Raw genomic sequence first — 19322 nt, 5'->3', positions numbered from 1 at the left:
CCCCGTTGCTGGGTCTAAGTTTATATCATCACTGGTTTCCTGGCTGTGTAGCATGCAGCTGCACGGCATGTTGTAATTATCACTCATCTGTTTCCCTGGCCATGCAGCTTGTCAGCTGCATGGCATTTAATCCAATCAGCCTCCAAACAGCTGATTGGAAGACTCTCTGTTAAAAGCACTCCCAGGACTCCTCACAGACGCCGGTGATAGCTTCCTGTTTGCCTGATTCTGCTGCAGAGAGAGTTCCCAGTCCCGGTCTGTTCGTTTGTTCCTGTTCTCAGTGATCCTGTACTCGGAAGTTACCATCTGTTCCTGGAGTCTGATTGAGCACCTTTAACATCTGGTGGCGTTCGTGAGTCGCGGCGCAGCCGTGTGTTGCGGCTTGTCCGCTACTATTTATTATTGTGTTTATTTTGAGTTCTGGAGCTTTGCGGAGGATTCCGCTTCCACAAGATCCACTCTGGTGTCCAGCGGTGCCGGATAGGAGTGTCGGATCCGTGGATCTTTGGTTGTCCTTTTCCCTGGCGGCTAGTCCGCACATACCTTTTGATTTAGTTTAGTTAGCTTGTAACCCCTGGCTTGGTTGCTTAGTCAGAGGGCCCCTTGTTATCACCCTGTCTCGGACTTCCCCTTGTCTCCCATTAAGACCTGCGGGGGCATCGGGGTTGGGCAGACATAATCCGCCCTTCGAACGCGGCTGCCATGGGCTCAAGCAACCATAGTCTCGCAGGGGATTTCTGATAACACGGGCGAGACAACGGAGTTAGGGTGCCAGGGGTTACTAGGCTCTCCAGCTCCCACAACCTGTATTTCATTCCTGTACTCAGATCTCTGCCATAAGATCTTCTCCAGTCTGGAGTACAGGAATCGTAACAATTATAACCCAATATAGTGGCTAATTATTAACGCTATCACTTGCAAAGACACAGTCTCTGATAACTAAACGTGGAATAACTTGGTAAATAAATGTAAATGGTTTGGAAAACAGAACCCCAGTAATACTTGCAAAGCACACAGTCTCTGATAACTAAACGTGAAATAACTTGGTAAATGCAAAAGGTTTGGAAAACAGAACTCCGGTAATACTTGCAAAGCACACAGTCTCTGATAACTAAACGTGAAATAACTTGATAAATGCAAATGGTTTGGAAAACAGAACTCCGGTAATACTTGCAAAGCACAGTCTCTGATAACTAAACGTGGAATGACTTGGTAAATAAATGTAAATGGTTTGGAAAACAGAACTCCGGTAATACTTGCAAAGCACACAGTCTCTGATAACTAAACGTGGAATGACTTGGTAAATAAATGTAAATGGTTTGGAAAACAGAACTCCAGTAATACTTGCAAAGCACACAGTCTCTGATAACTGAACATGAAATAACTTGATAAATGCAAATGGTTTGGAAAACAGAACTCCAGTAATACTTGCAAAGCACACAGTCTCTGATAACTAAACGTGGAATGACTTGGTAAATAAATGTAAATGGTTTGGAAAACAGAACTCCGGTAATACTTGCAAAGCACACAGTCTCTGATAACTAAACGTGGAATAACTTGATAAATGCAAAAGGTTTGGAAAACAGAACTCCGGTAATACTTGTAAAAGCACACAGTCTCTGATAACTAAACGTGGAATGACTTGGTAAATAAATGTAAATGGTTTGGAAAACAGAACTCCGGTAATACTTGCAAAGCACACAGTCTCTGATAACTGAACATGAAATAACTTGATAAATGCAAATGGTTTGGAAAACAGAACTCCGGTAATACTTGCAAAGCACACAGTCTCTGATAACTAAACGTGGAATAACTTGGTAAATAAATGTGAATGGTTTAGAAGACAGAACTCCGGTAATACTTGTAAAAGCACACAGTCTCTGATAACTAAACGTGGCATAACTTGGTAAATAAATGTGAATGGTTTAGAAGACAGAACTCCGGTAATACTTGTAAAAGCACACAGTCTCTGTAACAGAAAAGTTCTTTAGCCAAGCAAGGCCCAGGCAGGAGACAGTTTTAACTCAGCATGCTTGATAAGTGCTGGATGCAATGCACAGAATGGAATGCTGGTAATAAGGTGCACAAGTTAGGCAATGAATAACATCTGAGGAGAGTCTATTACTGCTGATGAACTGTGGCAGGCTGTGGCTGGAGTCTGGAACAAGCAGGAGAAATGCAGAATGATGAATGGAATGAAATGATGAGTATCCACAGGGAACCACTGGAGACAGGAACACGGGGAACCAGGAGACCTTGACACACCAAATGTGATTCGTCCGAGGCAATGAGACTGAGCCAGGAACTGGAGTTTATACCCCTTGGTCTGTGATGATTGGATGTTGCATCTCTATGAGAACACACCCCACTGGATTGGGTGTTCAGATCAGCTGTGAGTTAGCTGAAGCTAATGATTCATCAGGAGAGTAATTCTGCAATGCACTGCTGATTGCTGGCTGGGCTCAGTAGTGCACCAGGAGTAAATGCTGTTAACTAGAAGCATTGTGTACGCCAGGCTGCAGGAGACTGAAGACTGGAACTGAACTGCTGGAACCTGTAGTTCCACAGGTCCAATTCACAGGGGATACTCTGAAGACAGAGGACTGAAGCCAGGGGACGCCTGTTCACAGGAAGTGATGCGGTGGAGAATGCAGATTCCTGACATCTGGTTGGTAGGTAAAGCTGAGCTGAAGCCCTGTCCTTTGTTGGTGAGCTTCTATCAGAACCTGTTTCACTAGGACTGAGTCACAGCCAACTGGCAACACCCATAACTGGAGCTCAGCTAGACAGTTAGGATTGGTACTGGGTTATTTCACCCTGCTGTAGCATGTATATTGCAAAAAGCATAGGAGATAGGACAGGATCTTGAGGAACAATACATGGCAAAAATAAGTATACTCCAGAAGATTAAAATGGTTCCTCACCTGAGTGATGTCTATTGTGTGCAACAAGAGCTTATTTCTCAGAGTATGGAAATGGCCTCTCACCTGTGTGACTTTGCTGATGTGTAACAAGATGTGATTTCTGTGTAAAACATTTCCCACACTCAGAGCAAGAAAATGGCTTCTCACCTGTGTGACTTCTGTTATGTCTAACAAGATATGATTTCTGTGCAAAACATTTCCCACACTCAAAACATGGAAATGGCTTCTCACCTGTGTGACTTCTCTGATGTGCAAAAAGACCTGATTTCCATGTAAAACATTTCCCACACTCAGAACATGGAAATGGTTTCTCACCTGTGTGACTTCGCTGATGTGGAACAAGTTGTGATTTCTGTGTAAAACATTTCCCACACTCAGAACATGGAAATGGTTTCTCACCTGTGTGACTTCTCTGATGTTTAACAAGAATTGCTTTCCGTGTAAAACATTTCCTACACTCAGAACATGGAAATGGCTTCTCACCAGTGTGACTTCGCTGATGTGTAATAAGGTCTGATTTCCGTGTAAAACATTTTGTACACTCAGAGCAAGAAAACAGATTCTCACCTGTGTGAATTTGCTGATGTGTAACAAGATCTGATTTCCATGCAAAACATTTTCCACACTCAGAACATGAAAATGGCTTCTCACCTGTGTGACTTCGCTGATGTGGAACAAGTTTTGATTTCTGTGTAAAACATTTCCCACACTCAGAGCAAGAAAATGGCTTCTCACCTGTGTGACTTCGCTGATGTCTAACAAGACGCGATTTCTGGTTAAAACATTTCCCACACTCAGAACATATCAGTGGCCTCTCACCTGCCTTTCCTGTCTGATGGGTAATAGGCTTTGTGTTCTGTGTAAAACATTTGGCATCTATAGAACAGGGAAACACTGTATCTACTCTCAGAGCTGTAACAGATGCACCAATATCAGAGTGATCAGGAGAACATTTCCCAGGATCAGGGGGATCAGCTGATAGAGCTGGATGTATAATTGGGGTAATGGGATTATCTCCTGGAGAATCCGGTCTACTGTCATTATCTTTTATGTCACAATCCGGGGATAACATTAGATGTCCTTCTGAGATATTCCTGCTTGTGTGTCCATCTGCTGGAAATAAAATACATTATGGAAATGTGACTTTTCTGTAACAATATTAATCTTGCAAACAATAGAAGAAGACGACTCTCTGGGACACTTGATTGTAAATGTGTGTGTATAATAAAACAAAGCTTTTAATGAAGGCTTTATAATATTGTGTCTCAGACGATCATTGTGTCCACCCTCCTGAGAACACTCACAATAACAAATGTAATATTATAATAAGACTTAGATATATCTCTCTCTTGTACTGGTAACTAACCATGAAGTATAAATGGAGATGTAGTCACTCGCCAAGTCCTATGTCAGCACCAATGTAAAACAATGGATGGGGAACATATCGTATGAATTGGAGATTTTAGATGAACAATAACATCAGTCATATGAGCTGATGGATCAGAGAAATGTCTCCTAACGTTACTCCTGGAAGCATTGGTAAGGTAGCATTCCTTTATGTGTGTGCTCATACGCTGGTAAGCCTGTACATGTGTAACTCACACTTATATAAGGTATATTGCTACAGCAGAGTTGGTGTGGCACAAGGTACTTTACATGCAATACACCATATAATACACTGTAATCATCATCATCTGCTAGGTTATAATACACTGTTACACCCCCATCATCAGTGTCTTACCTCTATACTCCCAATAGTAATAAGGATGATGTGTGTACGGTAAGTATGAAACAGAGAATTACATATCAGGATCTATACAGCTGCCGCCATACTTCTGCTTCTCATACGTGTGCTACTGGCAGCAGTGAACATCTGAGTGAGAGTGCAGGGAAGACAGTAGAGTCTGATGAGAAAGAGATTGGATCTGCCTTTGCAGGGATGTACCACACCTGTCACCCCTGGGAGTATATAAAATAATAAATACGAGGGCCGAGGCCTGAGTCCATTCAGACGTGCTTTCTGGACCTCTCCTCACTAAGTGGCTTCTTATCTACCCTACCTAATAGCTCTCAGCCACCACTGGGACCAAAACCCAATCTATTACGTCACCCACTCCTCCTGCCCTAAAGCTGCTTACCCCAGTGACACCGTTGAAGCCATGGGCTGTATTCTGGGGCTAAGTGTGCCCAAGCTTTCCTGCATGCTCTGGACACCTGACTTGGAGGCGCTTTTGCCTCAGGTGGGAGCACTTGCTCTCCCGCTCACACAGGTGAGCAGCTCCCGCTATTACTGGGGACAGAACAGGGTGCCCACAGTCACCAGAGACCGGTGGGGATATTGGGAAGGAAGGTGGCTGCCATTTTGGATCCTGGTGCCCGGCCATCACATGCTTTGCCTTCAGTAAGGTTTAAAATTGATATAAGCTGCTAAATAAGTGTCCTGACAGCTGGACCGGGGTCACTACACTAAATTGAAGCATTTGCCTGGAGGTGAAACTACCTTCTATTTATATGGTACCTCTATCATCTACTTCCTCTCAGTCTACATGCAGAGCCCAGTATCAAGTATCGTCTGAGTACAGCTCATTACACTCTGATTACAACATCACAGTATATTATTTTGTGGATTTATTCACTGAATATATATAGCCATTTGTGTCTCTCTGTGCTGAGTACTACACGTCTGTGGTCACGCTGACCTCTAGTGGAATATCTCGATCATTACTGTTGAGTTGCAATACATCATGTTTACTTTAAATTTTGGCTCAGATACCCCCGTCATCCCAACTAAGAATGTCATTTTGAACCAAGTCATCTTGATGTAACCTCCTGACAGCGTACTACTGTTCCTTTTATTTATAGATCGTTTGTATTTTCCTATCTCTGAGAGGTCTGTCTCTTTGTAGCCGGCTTACCATGCCTCCAAAAAAGGTTAAAATGTACCAAATTAGCCCCACCTGTCCATCCCTTTGGTACCTCAAATTCAGGTGGTCCCTCTGAGACCACTACAACATCATCTGCTTCTTCTTGTCAGACGCACAGCCCAGCTCTAATGGCTGAAGACGTCTTAAGACACTCTAGATGGTCCTGTTACTCTACGCTCTATACATTCTGTTATCTAAATTTAAGGACTGAACTAACCTCAGAACTTAACTCTAACAATCAAGCTTTGAGGTCTGATATCAGTGAGATTGGCACTCGTACAGACTAAGATGAAAGAGATTGTTGCATCTCACAAAGATCTGATTTCAGCACATGACACCCTTCAAGAAGACATGGGGGTAAATTTACTAAGATGCGAGTTCTATTTAAGATGGGATGTTGCCCATAGCAACCAATCAGATTCTACTTCTCATTTATCTAGCACCTTCTAGAAGATAATACCAGGAATCTGATTGGTTGCTATGGGCAACATCCCATCTTAAATAGAACTCCCATCTTAGTAAATTTACCCCATGGCCTCTATTCGTGATAAAGTCATTGATTTAGAAGACAGGTCTTGGAGAAATAATATCAGAATAATGGGCGTTCCAGATTCTGTTACAAATGCTGAGCTTTATGATTATGCCACGGCCCTGTTTTCAGAAACTTCCACCGAAGGCTTCTGCCGCTGACCTTTTTGATAGGATCCATAGACTCCCAAAGTCCAATCCAAGCACCGAGGGACACTCGGCTCAGGGTCCACTTTTTTCATATTAAAGAACGCATTCTAGAGGCTGCTTTGTCTTCCTCATCCACAGCTGAGTGCCTGGATAACCTGCAGATATTTTCAGATATTTCTCCTGCGATGCTGGCCAAAAGGCGTCTATTCCACCCAAGGGAATGTGCAATACAAATGGGGCTTTCTTACTAAGATTATTGTAATACAAAATGGCACCTTCACAGTGATACCTTCACCCGAGGATGGCCCTGCTATTCTGAAAAAGTGGGACACTCCTGTTGACAGTCCTTCATGACACTTTACCGAAACCAAGCCCGCAGGAGTGGTCTTCCATCTTCAAATAATTTGCTAAAGGATTAAGACTGTTAGAGACACTCAGAGTTTGTTTCCTACTGTAACATGTGCCAACTGGGACTAAGTTACTGGGCATGGATCTATTTTTGGGCCAGATTTATTTGTTCTTGTTATTGGTTTAAAACGTATTTGTTTCTCTTTATTTCCTGTGCTCTTTAATTGCTATATAGCATATGGTCTGATATTCTTTCCACTGTTACGTTTCATAATACCTTTCTAGAATGTTTGGGTGTTCAGGTAAAGCATGACTGATTCATCTAACATCCTGTTGCCCTTATAACTGTGTTGGTGGAACCTAAATAGTATAAAAGACCAGGTTCTTAGCCTTTACCTCCTCTGGTTACATTGAGATTAAGAATAGTACTATGTTATGCTACATTTGATATTTCTTTGTACAATTGTTACTATGATGACTAGATTTTGCCCTCTCGTATGGCTACTTGGGGTAGTCAGTGGGTTTCCCTTTTAGGCCCGACTGCCACCATTTTCTACCTTTCTGTCACGGTACCCTAGTGACGGAATCTCTAGCTCCTTTATGGACGCTATTTCTGTTTGTGTCTCATTCTTGTTCCCTATTTTATTTTTTCTGTGATTTAATAGTTTGAAGTATGCACATGTCCTACAGACTCTACTGGACTTTACACAGATGATCCTAGATGTTTCATACCATGATCTGATCTCTATAATGGTGACATTTTTAAGACTTAATGTAAAAGGTCTCAATTCTCCTCATAAGAGATGTCTTGCAATAAAATATTTCACTGACCAGAAGGCGGCGGTGGTAGCCGTTCAGAAATCACATGTTCCATTGCACTCTCCCCCTCAGTTTACCAATAACTACCCAACATGCTCTATCTCCTGTGGTGTAGCCATCCTTTCTAATAGATCCTGCCCTTTTCACCTGGACCGCAAGTGGGTGGATTGCAATGGTAGATATTGGATTCTAGTTGGGAAGATTCATAATAAATATGTCACCCTCACTTCTCTCTATGGCCCTCATGCCAGACATCCCCAATTTCTTAAATATTTTTCTCTGACGTCCTAGTGGATGCTGGGACTCCGTCAGGACCATGGGGAATAGCGGCTCCGCAGGAGACAGGGCACAATAATAAAAGCTTAAGGATCAGGTGGTGTGCACTGGCTCCTCCCCCTATGACCCTCCTCCAAGCCAGTTAGATTTTGTGCCCGGCCGAGAAGGGTGCAAACTAGGTGGCTCTCCTGAGCTGCTTAGAATAAAAGTTTACTTAGGTTTTTTTTGTTTTCAGTGAGTCCTGCTGGCAACAGGCTCACTGCACCGTGGGACTAAGGGGAGAAGAAACGGACTCACCTGAGTGAAGTGTGGATCGGGTTTCTTAGGCTACTGGACATTAGCTCCAGAGGGACGATCACAGGTTCAGCCTGGATGGGTCACCGGAGCCGCGCCGCCGTCCCCCTTACAGAGCCAGAAGAGACGAAGAGGTCCGGTGAAAGCGGCGGCTGAAGACATCCTGTCTTCAAGACTAAGGTAGCGCACAGCACCGCAGCTGTGCGCCATTGCTCTCAGCACACTTCACACTCCGGTCACTGAGGGTGCAGGGCGCTGGGGGGGGAGCGCCCTGAGACGCAATATAAATAAAATACCTTAGCTGGCTAAAGGAATACATCACATATAGCTCCAGGGCTATATGGATGTATTTTTTCCCCTGCCATTTTACACATAAAAAGCGGGAGATAAGGACGTCGTGAAGGGGCGGGGCCTATCTCCTCAGCACACTGGCGCCATTTTTCCCTCACAGCTCCGCTGGAAGGACGGCTCCCTGATTCTCCCCTGCAGTACTGCATCTGGATTCAGGGTAAAAAAGAGAAGGGGGGGGCATTTTGGCAGCAAATAACTAATATTAACAGCAGCTATAAGGGAATAACACTTATATAAGGTTATCCCTGTATATATATAGCGCTGGGTGTGTGCTGGCAGACTCTCCCTCTGTCTCTCCAAAGGGCTAAGTGGGTCCTGTCCTCTATCAGAGCATTCCCGGTGTGTGTGCTGTGTGTCGGTACGCGTGTGTCGACATGTATGAGGAGGAAAATGAGGTGGAGGCGGAGCAGTTGCCTGTGTTAGTGATGTCACCCCCTAGGGAGTCGACACCTGACTGGATGATTGTGTTTAAACAATTAAGTGATAATGTCAGCAATTTGCAAAAAACTGTTGACGACATGAGAAAGCCGGCAAATCAATTAGTGCCTGTTCAGGCGTCTCAGACACCCTCAGGGGCCCTAAAACGGCCGCTACCTCAGTGGGTCGACACGGATCCAGATACTGATACTGGGTCTAGTGTCGACGGTGACGAGACAAACGTAATGTCCAGTAGGGCCACACGTTACATGATCACGGCAATGAAAGAGGCATTAAATCTTTCTGACACTACAAATACCACAAAGGCGGGTATTATGTGGGGTGTGAAAAAACTGCCAATAGTTTTTCCAGAGTCAGAAGAAATAAATGAGGTGTGTGATAAAGCGTGGGTTTCCCCTGATAAAAAACAGCTAATTTCAAATAAATTATTAGCACTATACCCTTTCCCGTCAGAGGTTAGGGCACGGTGGGAAACACCCCCTAGGGTAGATAAGGCGCTTACACGTTTATCTAAACAAGTAGCGTTACCATCCCCTGAGACGGCCACCCTCAAAGAACCAGCTGATAGGAGGCTAGAAAATATCCTAAAAAGTATATACACACATACTGGTGTTATACTGCGACCAGCAATCGCATCAGCTTGGATGTGCAGTGCTGGAGTTGCATGGGCGGATTCCCTGACTGAGAATATTGATACCCTGGATAGGGACAATATTTTGTTGACTATAGACCATTTAAAGGATGCATTGCTATATATGCGTGATGCACAGAGGGATATTTGTACCCTGGCATCAAGAGTAAGCGCAATGTCCATCTCTGCCAGAAGAGCATTATGGACCCGACAGTGGTCAGGGGACGCAGATTCCAAACGGCACATGGAAGTATTGCCGTATAAGGGGGAGGAGTTATTTGGGGCTGGTCTAACAGACCTGGTGGCCACGGCAACGGCTGGAAAATCCACCTTTTTACCCCAGGGTACTTCACATCAGCAGAAAAAGACACAGTCTTTTCAAACTCAGTCCTTTCGTTCCCACAAGTATAAGCGAGCAAAAGGCCAATCCTTTCTGCCCAAGGGCAGAGGAAGAGGGAAAAGGCAGCGTCACGCAGCCGCTTCCCAGGAGCAGAAGCCCTCCCCTGCTTCTGCCAAGTCTTCAGCATGACGCTGGGGCTGTACAAGCAGACTTAGACACGGTGGGGGCCCGTCTCAAGAATTTCAACGCGCAGTGGGCTCACTCGCAAGTGGATCCTTGGATTCTACAGGTAGTATCACAGGGGTACAAACTGGAGTTCGAGGCGTTTCCCCCTCATCGTTTCCTCAAGTCTGCTTTACCAAAGTCTCCCTCCGACAGGGAGGCAGTTCTGGAAGCCATTCACAAGCTGTACTCCCAGCAGGTGATAATCAAGGTACCCCTCTTACAACAAGGGAAGGGGTATTATTCCACACTATTTGTGGTACCGAAGCCGGACGGCTCGGTGAGACCAATCTTAAATCTAAAATCTTTGAACATTTACATAAAGAAGTTCAAATTCAAGATGGAGTCACTCAGAGCGGTGATAGCAAACCTGGAAGAGGGGGACTATATGGTGTCGCTGGACATCAAAGATGCTTATCTCCACGTCCCAATATACCCTTCTCACCAAGGGTACCTCAGGTTTGTAGTGCAAAACTGTCATTATCAGTTTCAGACGCTGCCGTTTGGATTGTCCACGGCGCCTCGGGTCTTTACCAAGGTAATGGCCGAAATGATGATGCTCCTACGAAGAAAAGGCATCTTAATTATCCCTTACTTGGACGATCTCCTGATAAGGGCAAGAACCAAGGAACAGTTAGTAGTCGGAGTGGCACTAACTCAGGTAGTGCTAAAACAGCACGGATGGATTCTAAATATCCCAAAATCGCAGCTGATTCCAACGACACGGCTACTGTTCTTAGGAATGATTCTGGACACAGTCCAGAAGAAGGTGTTTCTCCCGGAGGAGAAGGCCAGGGAGTTATCCGAGCTAGTCAGGAACCTCCTAAAACCAGGACAGGTCTCAGTACATCAGTGCACGAGGGTCCTGGGAAAAATGGTGGCTTCTTACGAAGCGATTCCATTCGGAAGATTCCATGCAAGAACTTTTCAGTGGGATCTACTGGGAAAATGGTCCGGATCGCATCTTCAGATGCATCAACGGATAACCCTGTCGCCAAGGACAAGGGTGTCGCTCCTGTGGTGGCTGCAGAGTGCTCATCTACTAGAGGGCCGCAGATTTGGCATTCAGGATTGGATCCTGGTAACCACGGATGCCAGCCTGAGAGGCTGGGGAGCAGTCACACAGGGAAGAAATTTCCAGGGCTTGTGGTCAAGCATGGAAACATCTCTTCATATAAACATTCTGGAACTAAGGGCCATTTACAATGCCTTAATTCAAGCACAACCTCTGCTTCAGGGTCAGGCGGTGTTGATCCAATCGGACAACATCACGTCAGTCGCCCACGTAAACAGGCAGGGCGGCACGAGAAGCAGAAGGGCAATGGCAGAAACTGCAAGGATTCTTCGCTGGGCGGAGAATCATGTGATAGCACTGTCGGCAGTGTTCATTCCGGGAGTGGACAACTGGGAAGCAGACTTCCTCAGCAGACACGACCTTCACCCGGGAGAGTGGGGACTTCACCCAGAAGTCTTCCACCAGATTGTAAACCTTTGGGAAAAACCAAAGGTGGACATGATGGCGTCACGTCTAAACAAAAAACTGGACAGATATTGCGCCAGGTCAAGGGACCCTCAGGCAATAGCAGTGGACGCTCTGGTAACGCCGTGGGTGTACCAGTCAGTGTATGTGTTCCCTCCTCTGCCCCTCATACCAAAAGTATTGAGAATAATAAAAAGGAGAGGAGTAAGAACTATACTCGTGGTTCCAGATTGGCCAAGAAGGTCTTGGTACCCGGAACTTCAAGAGATGCTCACGGACGAACCGTGGCCTCTACCCCTAAGAAAGGACCTGCTCCAGCAGGGGCCTTGTCTGTTCCAAGACTTACCGCGGCTGCGTTTGACGGCATGGCGGTTGAACGCCGGATCCTAAAGGACAAGGGCATTCCAGAAGAAGTCATTCCTACTCTGGTAAAAGCCAGAAAGGAAGTAACCGCAAAACATTATCACCGCATTTGGCGTAAATATGTTGCGTGGTGTGAGGCCAAGAAGGCCCCTACAGAGGAATTTCAACTGGGTCGTTTCTTGCATTTCCTGCAAACAGGACTGTCTATGGGCCTAAAATTAGGGTCCATTAAAGTTCAAATTTCGGCCTTGTCAATATTCTTCCAGAAAGAATTGGCTTCAGTACCTGAAGTTCAGACTTTTGTAAAAGGGGTGCTGCACATACAGCCTCCTTTTGTGCCTCCAGTGGCACCTTGGGATCTCAATGTTGTGTTGAGATTTCTAAAATCGCACTGGTTTGAACCATTGTCTACGGTAGATTTAAAATATCTCACGTGGAAGGTGTCGATGCTGTTGGCCTTGGCTTCAGCCAGGCGTGTGTCAGAATTGGCGGCTTTATCATGTAAAAGCCCTTACTTAATTTTTCATTCTGACAGGGCGGAATTGAGGACTCGTCCTCAATTTATACCTAAGGTGGTTTCTGCGTTTCACATGAACCAACCTATTGTGGTACCTGCGGCTACTAGGGACTTAGAGGACTCTAAGTTGCTGGACGTTGTCAGGGCCTTGAAAATATATGTTTCTAGGACGGCTGGAGTCAGAAAATCTGATTCGCTGTTTATCTTGTATGCACCCAACAAGCTGGGTGCTCCTGCTTCAAAGCAGACGATTGCTTGCTGGATTTGTAGTACAATTCAGCTGGCACATTCTGTGGCAGGATTGCCACAGCCAAAATCAGTAAAAGCCCATTCCACAAGGAAAGTGGGCTCATCTTGGGCGGCTGCCCGAGGGGTCTCGGCTTTACAACTTTGCCGAGCAGCTACTTGGTCAGGGGCAAACACGTTTGCAAAATTCTACAAATTTGATACCCTGGCTGAGGAGGACCTGGAGTTCTCTCATTCGGTGCTGCAGAGTCATCCGCACTCTCCCGCCCGTTTGGGAGCTTTGGTATAATCCCCATGGTCCTGACGGAGTCCCAGCATCCACTAGGACGTCAGAGAAAATAAGATTTTACTTACCGATAAATCTATTTCTCGTAGTCCGTAGTGGATGCTGGGCGCCCATCCCAAGTGCGGATTGTCTGCAATACTTGTACATAGTTATTGTTACAAAAATCGGGTTATTCTTGTTGTGAGCCATCTTTTAGAGGCTCCTTCGTTGTTATCATACTGTTAACTGGGTTCAGATCACAGGTTGTACGGTGTGATTGGTGTGGCTGGTATGAGTCTTACCCGGGATTCAAAATTCCTCCCTTGTTGTGTACGCTCGTCCGGGCACAGTACCTAACTGGCTTGGAGGAGGGTCATAGGGGGAGGAGCCAGTGCACACCACCTGATCCTTAAGCTTTTATTATTGTGCCCTGTCTCCTGCGGAGCCGCTATTCCCCATGGTCCTGACGGAGTCCCAGCATCCACTACGGACTACGAGAAATAGATTTATCGGTAAGTAAAATCTTATTTTTTTTTCCAAAAGCTACAAGAAATTGCACTTCTCCTTATGGGAAATTTTACTCTTGCTCCAGACCCTCATCTTGATAGATCCTCCACTACTGATGAACAGACCAATAACGCCGCCCGTTCCGTAGCTTCCTCATGCTCCCGTTATTAGCTGAATCTGACCTCTATAATACTTGGAGAATTAGACATCCAGGTGTGCGTGATTATACTTATTACTCTGCGGTACACAGGTCATATTAGAGAATAGACCTTCTAGGTCGTTACAATTGATTCCTCATATTGATATATTTCAATATGGGGTGATATTTGTAACTACTTTTTAGATGCCATTTTGTCCATGTGTAGCTCCATTTTGTATATGTATGACCTCATTGCTTTATATATGTACATTTTATTAGGATTAGTGGGAAGAATATACACAGCTTTTAGGCTGGCTGATTATAATAGATATATCTTCCTATTATCAGCATCTCAGATGGAAACTGTCTAATAAGATGTTTGGGGTATTGTATTCATAAGTAGGTGAAAGGGGACAGTTGTCCAGGATAAGATAAATGATGTTATACTGAAGGACTACTGCGCCCAGCATCACACACCCTGAGTGTAATATCTGGTAAGACAATGTTAGTGTATACTTGCAGGGTATAAAGCCTAGAGACTTACACATAGCAGGTCAGTTCCGAGTGAAGCTAGTTCTGTCTGCAGCGGATATAGACTTCTATAAACCCTCCACAGTTTAATAAATACAGTTATTAAAGATGGACCCTGAGGGCGACTGAGCTATATTGTTTAAACTACGTAATCGATGACCATCATCTGGGACAGATCTTGAAACATCTGAGATAAGAGCGGAATATTCTAATTTGTTCTTGCTATTACTGTAACGGAGTATAATAGGATTTTTGTAACCTACCAGTAAATCCTTTTCTCGTAGTCCGTAGAGGATGCTGGCATCCATTTTAGTACCATGGGGTATAGACTGTTCTGCAGGAGCCTTCGGCACTTTAAGACTTTTTAAGTGTGAACTGGCTCCTCCCTCTATGCCCCTCCTCCAGAACTCAGTATAGGAACTGTGCCCGAGGAGACAGACAACTTCGAGAGAATTTACATTAACTAGTGGTGAGATTCACACCAGCTCACACCATACAAACATGCCGCCTAACATGGCCATTAACATAACCCATGCCAACGTGCATGCATAACATAACAGCAACTGCTGCAAAACATCCTAACATGCGAGAACCTGTGTAAAAAGACAAAACGTAATTTTTCAGGAAAAATTTGCCAACATCCTCTACGGACTACGAGAAAAAGATTTACCAGTAGGCTATTAAAATCCTATTTTCTCTTACGTCCTAGAGGATGCTGGGGTCCACATTAGTACCATGGGTATTGTCAAAGTCGAAAAATATCATGATTCATATGCCTTGTACTAACCCCAATGCACATGCCCGCTGCTCGTGCACCCCCCCCCCCCCATGCTTACACATCCCCACAGGTTGCGTAAGGGATTATTTGAACGAAAGGACTGCAATTGATAATAAAGCGCCTTCTTAGGTTGTGGGGGAACATAAGGCAAAAGAATAGGATTTTGGTACCTACCGGTAAATCCTTTTCTCTTAGTCCGTAGAGGATGCTGGGGACTCCAAAAGGACCATGGGGTATAGACAGATCCGCAGGAGCTTGGGCACACTATAAAGACTTAAAACTGGGTGTGAACTGGCTCCTCCCTCTATGCCCCTCCTCCAGACCTCAGTTAGAAAACTGTGCCCAGAAGAGATGGACATTTCGAGGAAAGAATTTATTGTTACAAACACAGTGAGTGTCAAACCAGCTCACACCTCAAACTCACCGTAGAACTTGGCGTTCATTAGAATACCAGGCAACGGCATGAACCAAACACAACCTCATGCTGAGAAAATATGTAACACAAATCGTGTGTCCCCATAAGGGAAAATAAGACCCCGCATGCCATGGCATGAACAACAGAGTAACAACTGCCTGACAAAAAAGACCCACCACCAGGGTGTAACTAAAAGCAATAACTGCAGACACAATACGCACTGGGACGGGCGCCCAGCATCCTCTACGGACTAAGAGAAAAGGATTTACCGGTAGGTACCAAAATCCTATTTTCTCATACGTACTAGAGGATGCTGGGGACTCAAAAACGACCATGGGGTTTATACCAAAGCTCCAAAACGGGCGGGAGAGTGCGGACTACTCTGCAGCACCGAATGAGCAAACAAAAGGTCCCCAAAAATCAGGGTATCAAACTTATAGAGCATAGCAAAACACGTTTGATCCCAACCAATAATTCGCTCGGCAAAGTTGAACCGCCGAGACTCCTCGGGCATCCGCCCAAGAAAAAACTCTTCTTCCCAAAGGAAGAAACCTCCACCGTCTTCGGTGACGGCAACGCAGTCGAACGACGAACATGCCAAACTTCATCACAGAGTCAGCATGTAAGTGACCGTATAAAGCAGTCACCCAAATCAAGATGGGAACATACCAGATACACAGGGCCTCTGTTTCTCCGAACTGAGCCCAACTGATGACGTACCTACTCAAAACCCAGGCAAGAGCAAGGGAATTTTAACCAGCTAACGCCTAAGTAATTCCCGGCCTCAACATAGGCCTAGTTCTGTGAAACCCAAAAACCACTCTTCGTAGAAGTACCAACCGGGTACTCAATTCCTCTTCAACCACCTGAAAGATCAACAAGGCTCTTGTGAGCCAAAAACACCACTTCCGACACCCGCCTTGCGGACGTCAAAGTCACTGGTCTGACCATTTTCCCAGAGAGAAACTTCGTAAAGGAACTTATTAGGGTTTCCACCACAACGGCTTGTATGGCTAAGCACACGTTAGCTGAAAGTCCTCCATAGAAACCTTTCTGGATACACACGAGACACATAATTACTCCAACAACGGTGGTAACATTGTGCCGTCAGTTCTTTCGTAGCCTAAAAACTTTGAAGAAACTACTTCACTGGCAAATAACCGTTCGTCTTTAACAGTACCTTACGTAAAGGCAGAGGGCATTAATTTTCTATGAGTAAACCATGAAAAATTTGGATAGCCAACCCTCGCCGGCTAGCCCATATCTTAGGAGGATCATCGGAACCCTAGATCATCTTACGCTTACCACTGTCAGAAAAGTGTAAGCGGAGAGGCCACCTAGACCGACTAAAAACACCAACGGTCTCACGAGAATGTCTACTGGTATATCTTGAGTGTCTCTTAGCCTGGAACAATCCCCTCGAGGCCTCCCCATGAGGAGAGACTCCAACCTGTCCAAATACGACACTCTACAAAGACTTGTCACGTCTGGGAAAGCGTCTAGATGATGACAGGTTTTTTTTGGATATCGTGTCCGCAGAGGAAATCTATTTCCGGACCGAAGACTGCTAATATAGGGTTTACCAGATTTCCCACTCAAATGCAAACTGTGCATCGTCTGTCATTCCGCTTCTTCCCTGTTCCGTCCTAACGGGTTACTTACGCCATTGTTCCTCTAAAATAGCTCATAATTCAAGCAAGCGTACAGCAGACAAGTTTCCCAACTTGACCACATCCTCTGAGACTACGTCCCTTGCAAAGGACTGCTCCCCTGCCTCGGAGATCTGTATGCACAGACACCAGGATCTAAACCTGGATCCCTAACCTCCATTCCTCTAGAAGGAAAGAATCAATCTGACACCACAGGAGCGATGGCCCGGCCGCTTTGAATATATTCCGGTGCATGCACAGGTGAGACCCTGACCACATTTCCAACTGGTCCCATGAAAACCACTCTGGTATTAGACCTGCTCACTTAAAAAAACCCTCTTATGTCGCATCCATATATCTTATTAATTAAACGGTCGCACCCAACTATTCTAGTGATGGAACACAATGAGGAAGTGTCACAGCAAAGCTGATCCACCTCTGGATCTTCAGATATAAACATCAGTGATTGATGGTATCAGAATAACACACACCCCGGTTGTCAGTCAGGATGGTGCAAGGGATCTGTATAATCACATACTCAGCCTCCCCCATTCATCATGTCTGTTTCTCCATAAGGAAGAACAGGTAAGGATCAACCTCACTGATGATCCTCTATTCTCCGGAAAATACCGACGTTAATCGGTCATTATCTACTCTGACCCCCACCTCCGACATCTGTGTCGTTGGAAACAACCGCCAATCCATGTGTCGAAGAATAGTCAGAGAGAAACAACGCTTCGCACCTTTATACTGGGACAACCAGACAATATCCTGATGCTGACGTCCCTCTGTATGGCGTCGCGTATTATCTCCGCTTCCAGAGTGGAACAGCAAGATCCATTAGAAAACAGTAAGGGGAAACAATCGTAACTCAGAATGTCCCCCTTTGGATTCTATAGAAACCCACAGGTCTTAGTCTATTCCTGGACCAAGTGAAATTTAGTAGACGAGTGCTCACCGGAGTGGGGACTAGCCCGATAGACTCAGCGACAAGTGGTGGATGTGTAAGAAACAGAAACGACATCCACGTCTGCGAACCTAACAAGGCTGCAGAACTCTTACCGTTTCACCTCCCATTGTCTGTACAGCAAAGGAAAAAAGAGTGGCATCGAACCGGTGAAAATTACTGCATCCCACAGAGGAATGCATCATCAACCGTTGGGAAGGAGACTAACCCCCAAAGTTAGACTTACCAGTGTATCCGCCGAGATTGACTGACCATAGGCCACACCAAAGAGCCGTGTACCTGCCACCAGCCTCTCCCGGAAACATCCTTCTGGTCATACCACCTGTTGTCCCGTGGCAGCCTGCTGTATTATTATACAGTAGAATAAACATAGACGAGCCTACCCACTGTGGGTAGGATCATTTTTGTCGGATGTCTACCCGCACACCACACTCCCTCAATGTTATACAGTGCAACTACGGTCAAAGTATAGAACTAAAATTTCACTTAGCTGCCTGTGTATGATCCTTTGTAACAGGGCTCCGCGTCGACCAGGAGTTGACTGTCATAATTTTCTCTCCGCGTTGTGAAGAGATTAATATTCGGACTCTTTGAGAGGATCGAAACCAACTCATCCTGTCCAATCTAGAGCTTAATCAACAGAGCGGTCAGCACATGAGAAGAATACCACTATTTAAGCATTCATGGATATACATAAATATAATACACAGTACAACACCCATATCGCAATCATGCATATATAAAGTTATATCTACAACTATACACATATAGACACAACCTATACGCAAGTGGATTATCCAGACCCGTCAGGCCCCTAGTTACAGTAATGTGTTGTGAATGTGTATGACCATGTACTGACGTGCCCCAGGAACTTTACGGCCAACAGAAACTCGAGTAAATGTCGACAGTACAGAATAGTAAACGGGCAAAATAATAATAATAACAATAATAACCCGGGAACCCCAAGGGGTCTGAGGAAAACATACTTTTACCCAGGCATAACCGTTGATGCCGACAGGGAATCAACCTGCCGCCGTGTCTCCCCTAGCGTGTTTACTTGTTTTTAAGCACACAAAAGCAACCTGCTAAACATAATTGTTTGAAACAAGTACCGGTAAGCGTCGGCAAAACCGACTGTTATCCCCACAGGAGCTTTTGACAACAACCCTCACACCTGTCGACGTGCGTCAACAACTAATAGTGCATAAGTAAACAGGGAA

At 45.2% G+C, this 19322-nt stretch overlaps 1 non-coding gene across 1 annotated transcript; it reads right to left on the bottom strand.

Annotated features, from left to right (window-relative positions):
- Positions 1-17609: 17609 nt before the first annotated feature.
- LOC135040801 (U8 small nucleolar RNA) lies at positions 17610-17743 on the bottom strand. Its single transcript, XR_010234622.1, has one exon. It is a non-coding gene; the product is annotated as a U8 small nucleolar RNA (small nucleolar RNA).
- Between the last annotated feature and the right edge of the window lie 1579 nt (positions 17744-19322).

This window comes from Pseudophryne corroboree, unplaced genomic scaffold (assembly GCF_028390025.1).
Source record: "Pseudophryne corroboree isolate aPseCor3 unplaced genomic scaffold, aPseCor3.hap2 scaffold_763, whole genome shotgun sequence".
Classification (NCBI taxonomy): Eukaryota; Metazoa; Chordata; class Amphibia; order Anura; family Myobatrachidae; genus Pseudophryne; species Pseudophryne corroboree.
This window is presented reverse-complemented; position numbering and strand designations above follow the sequence as displayed.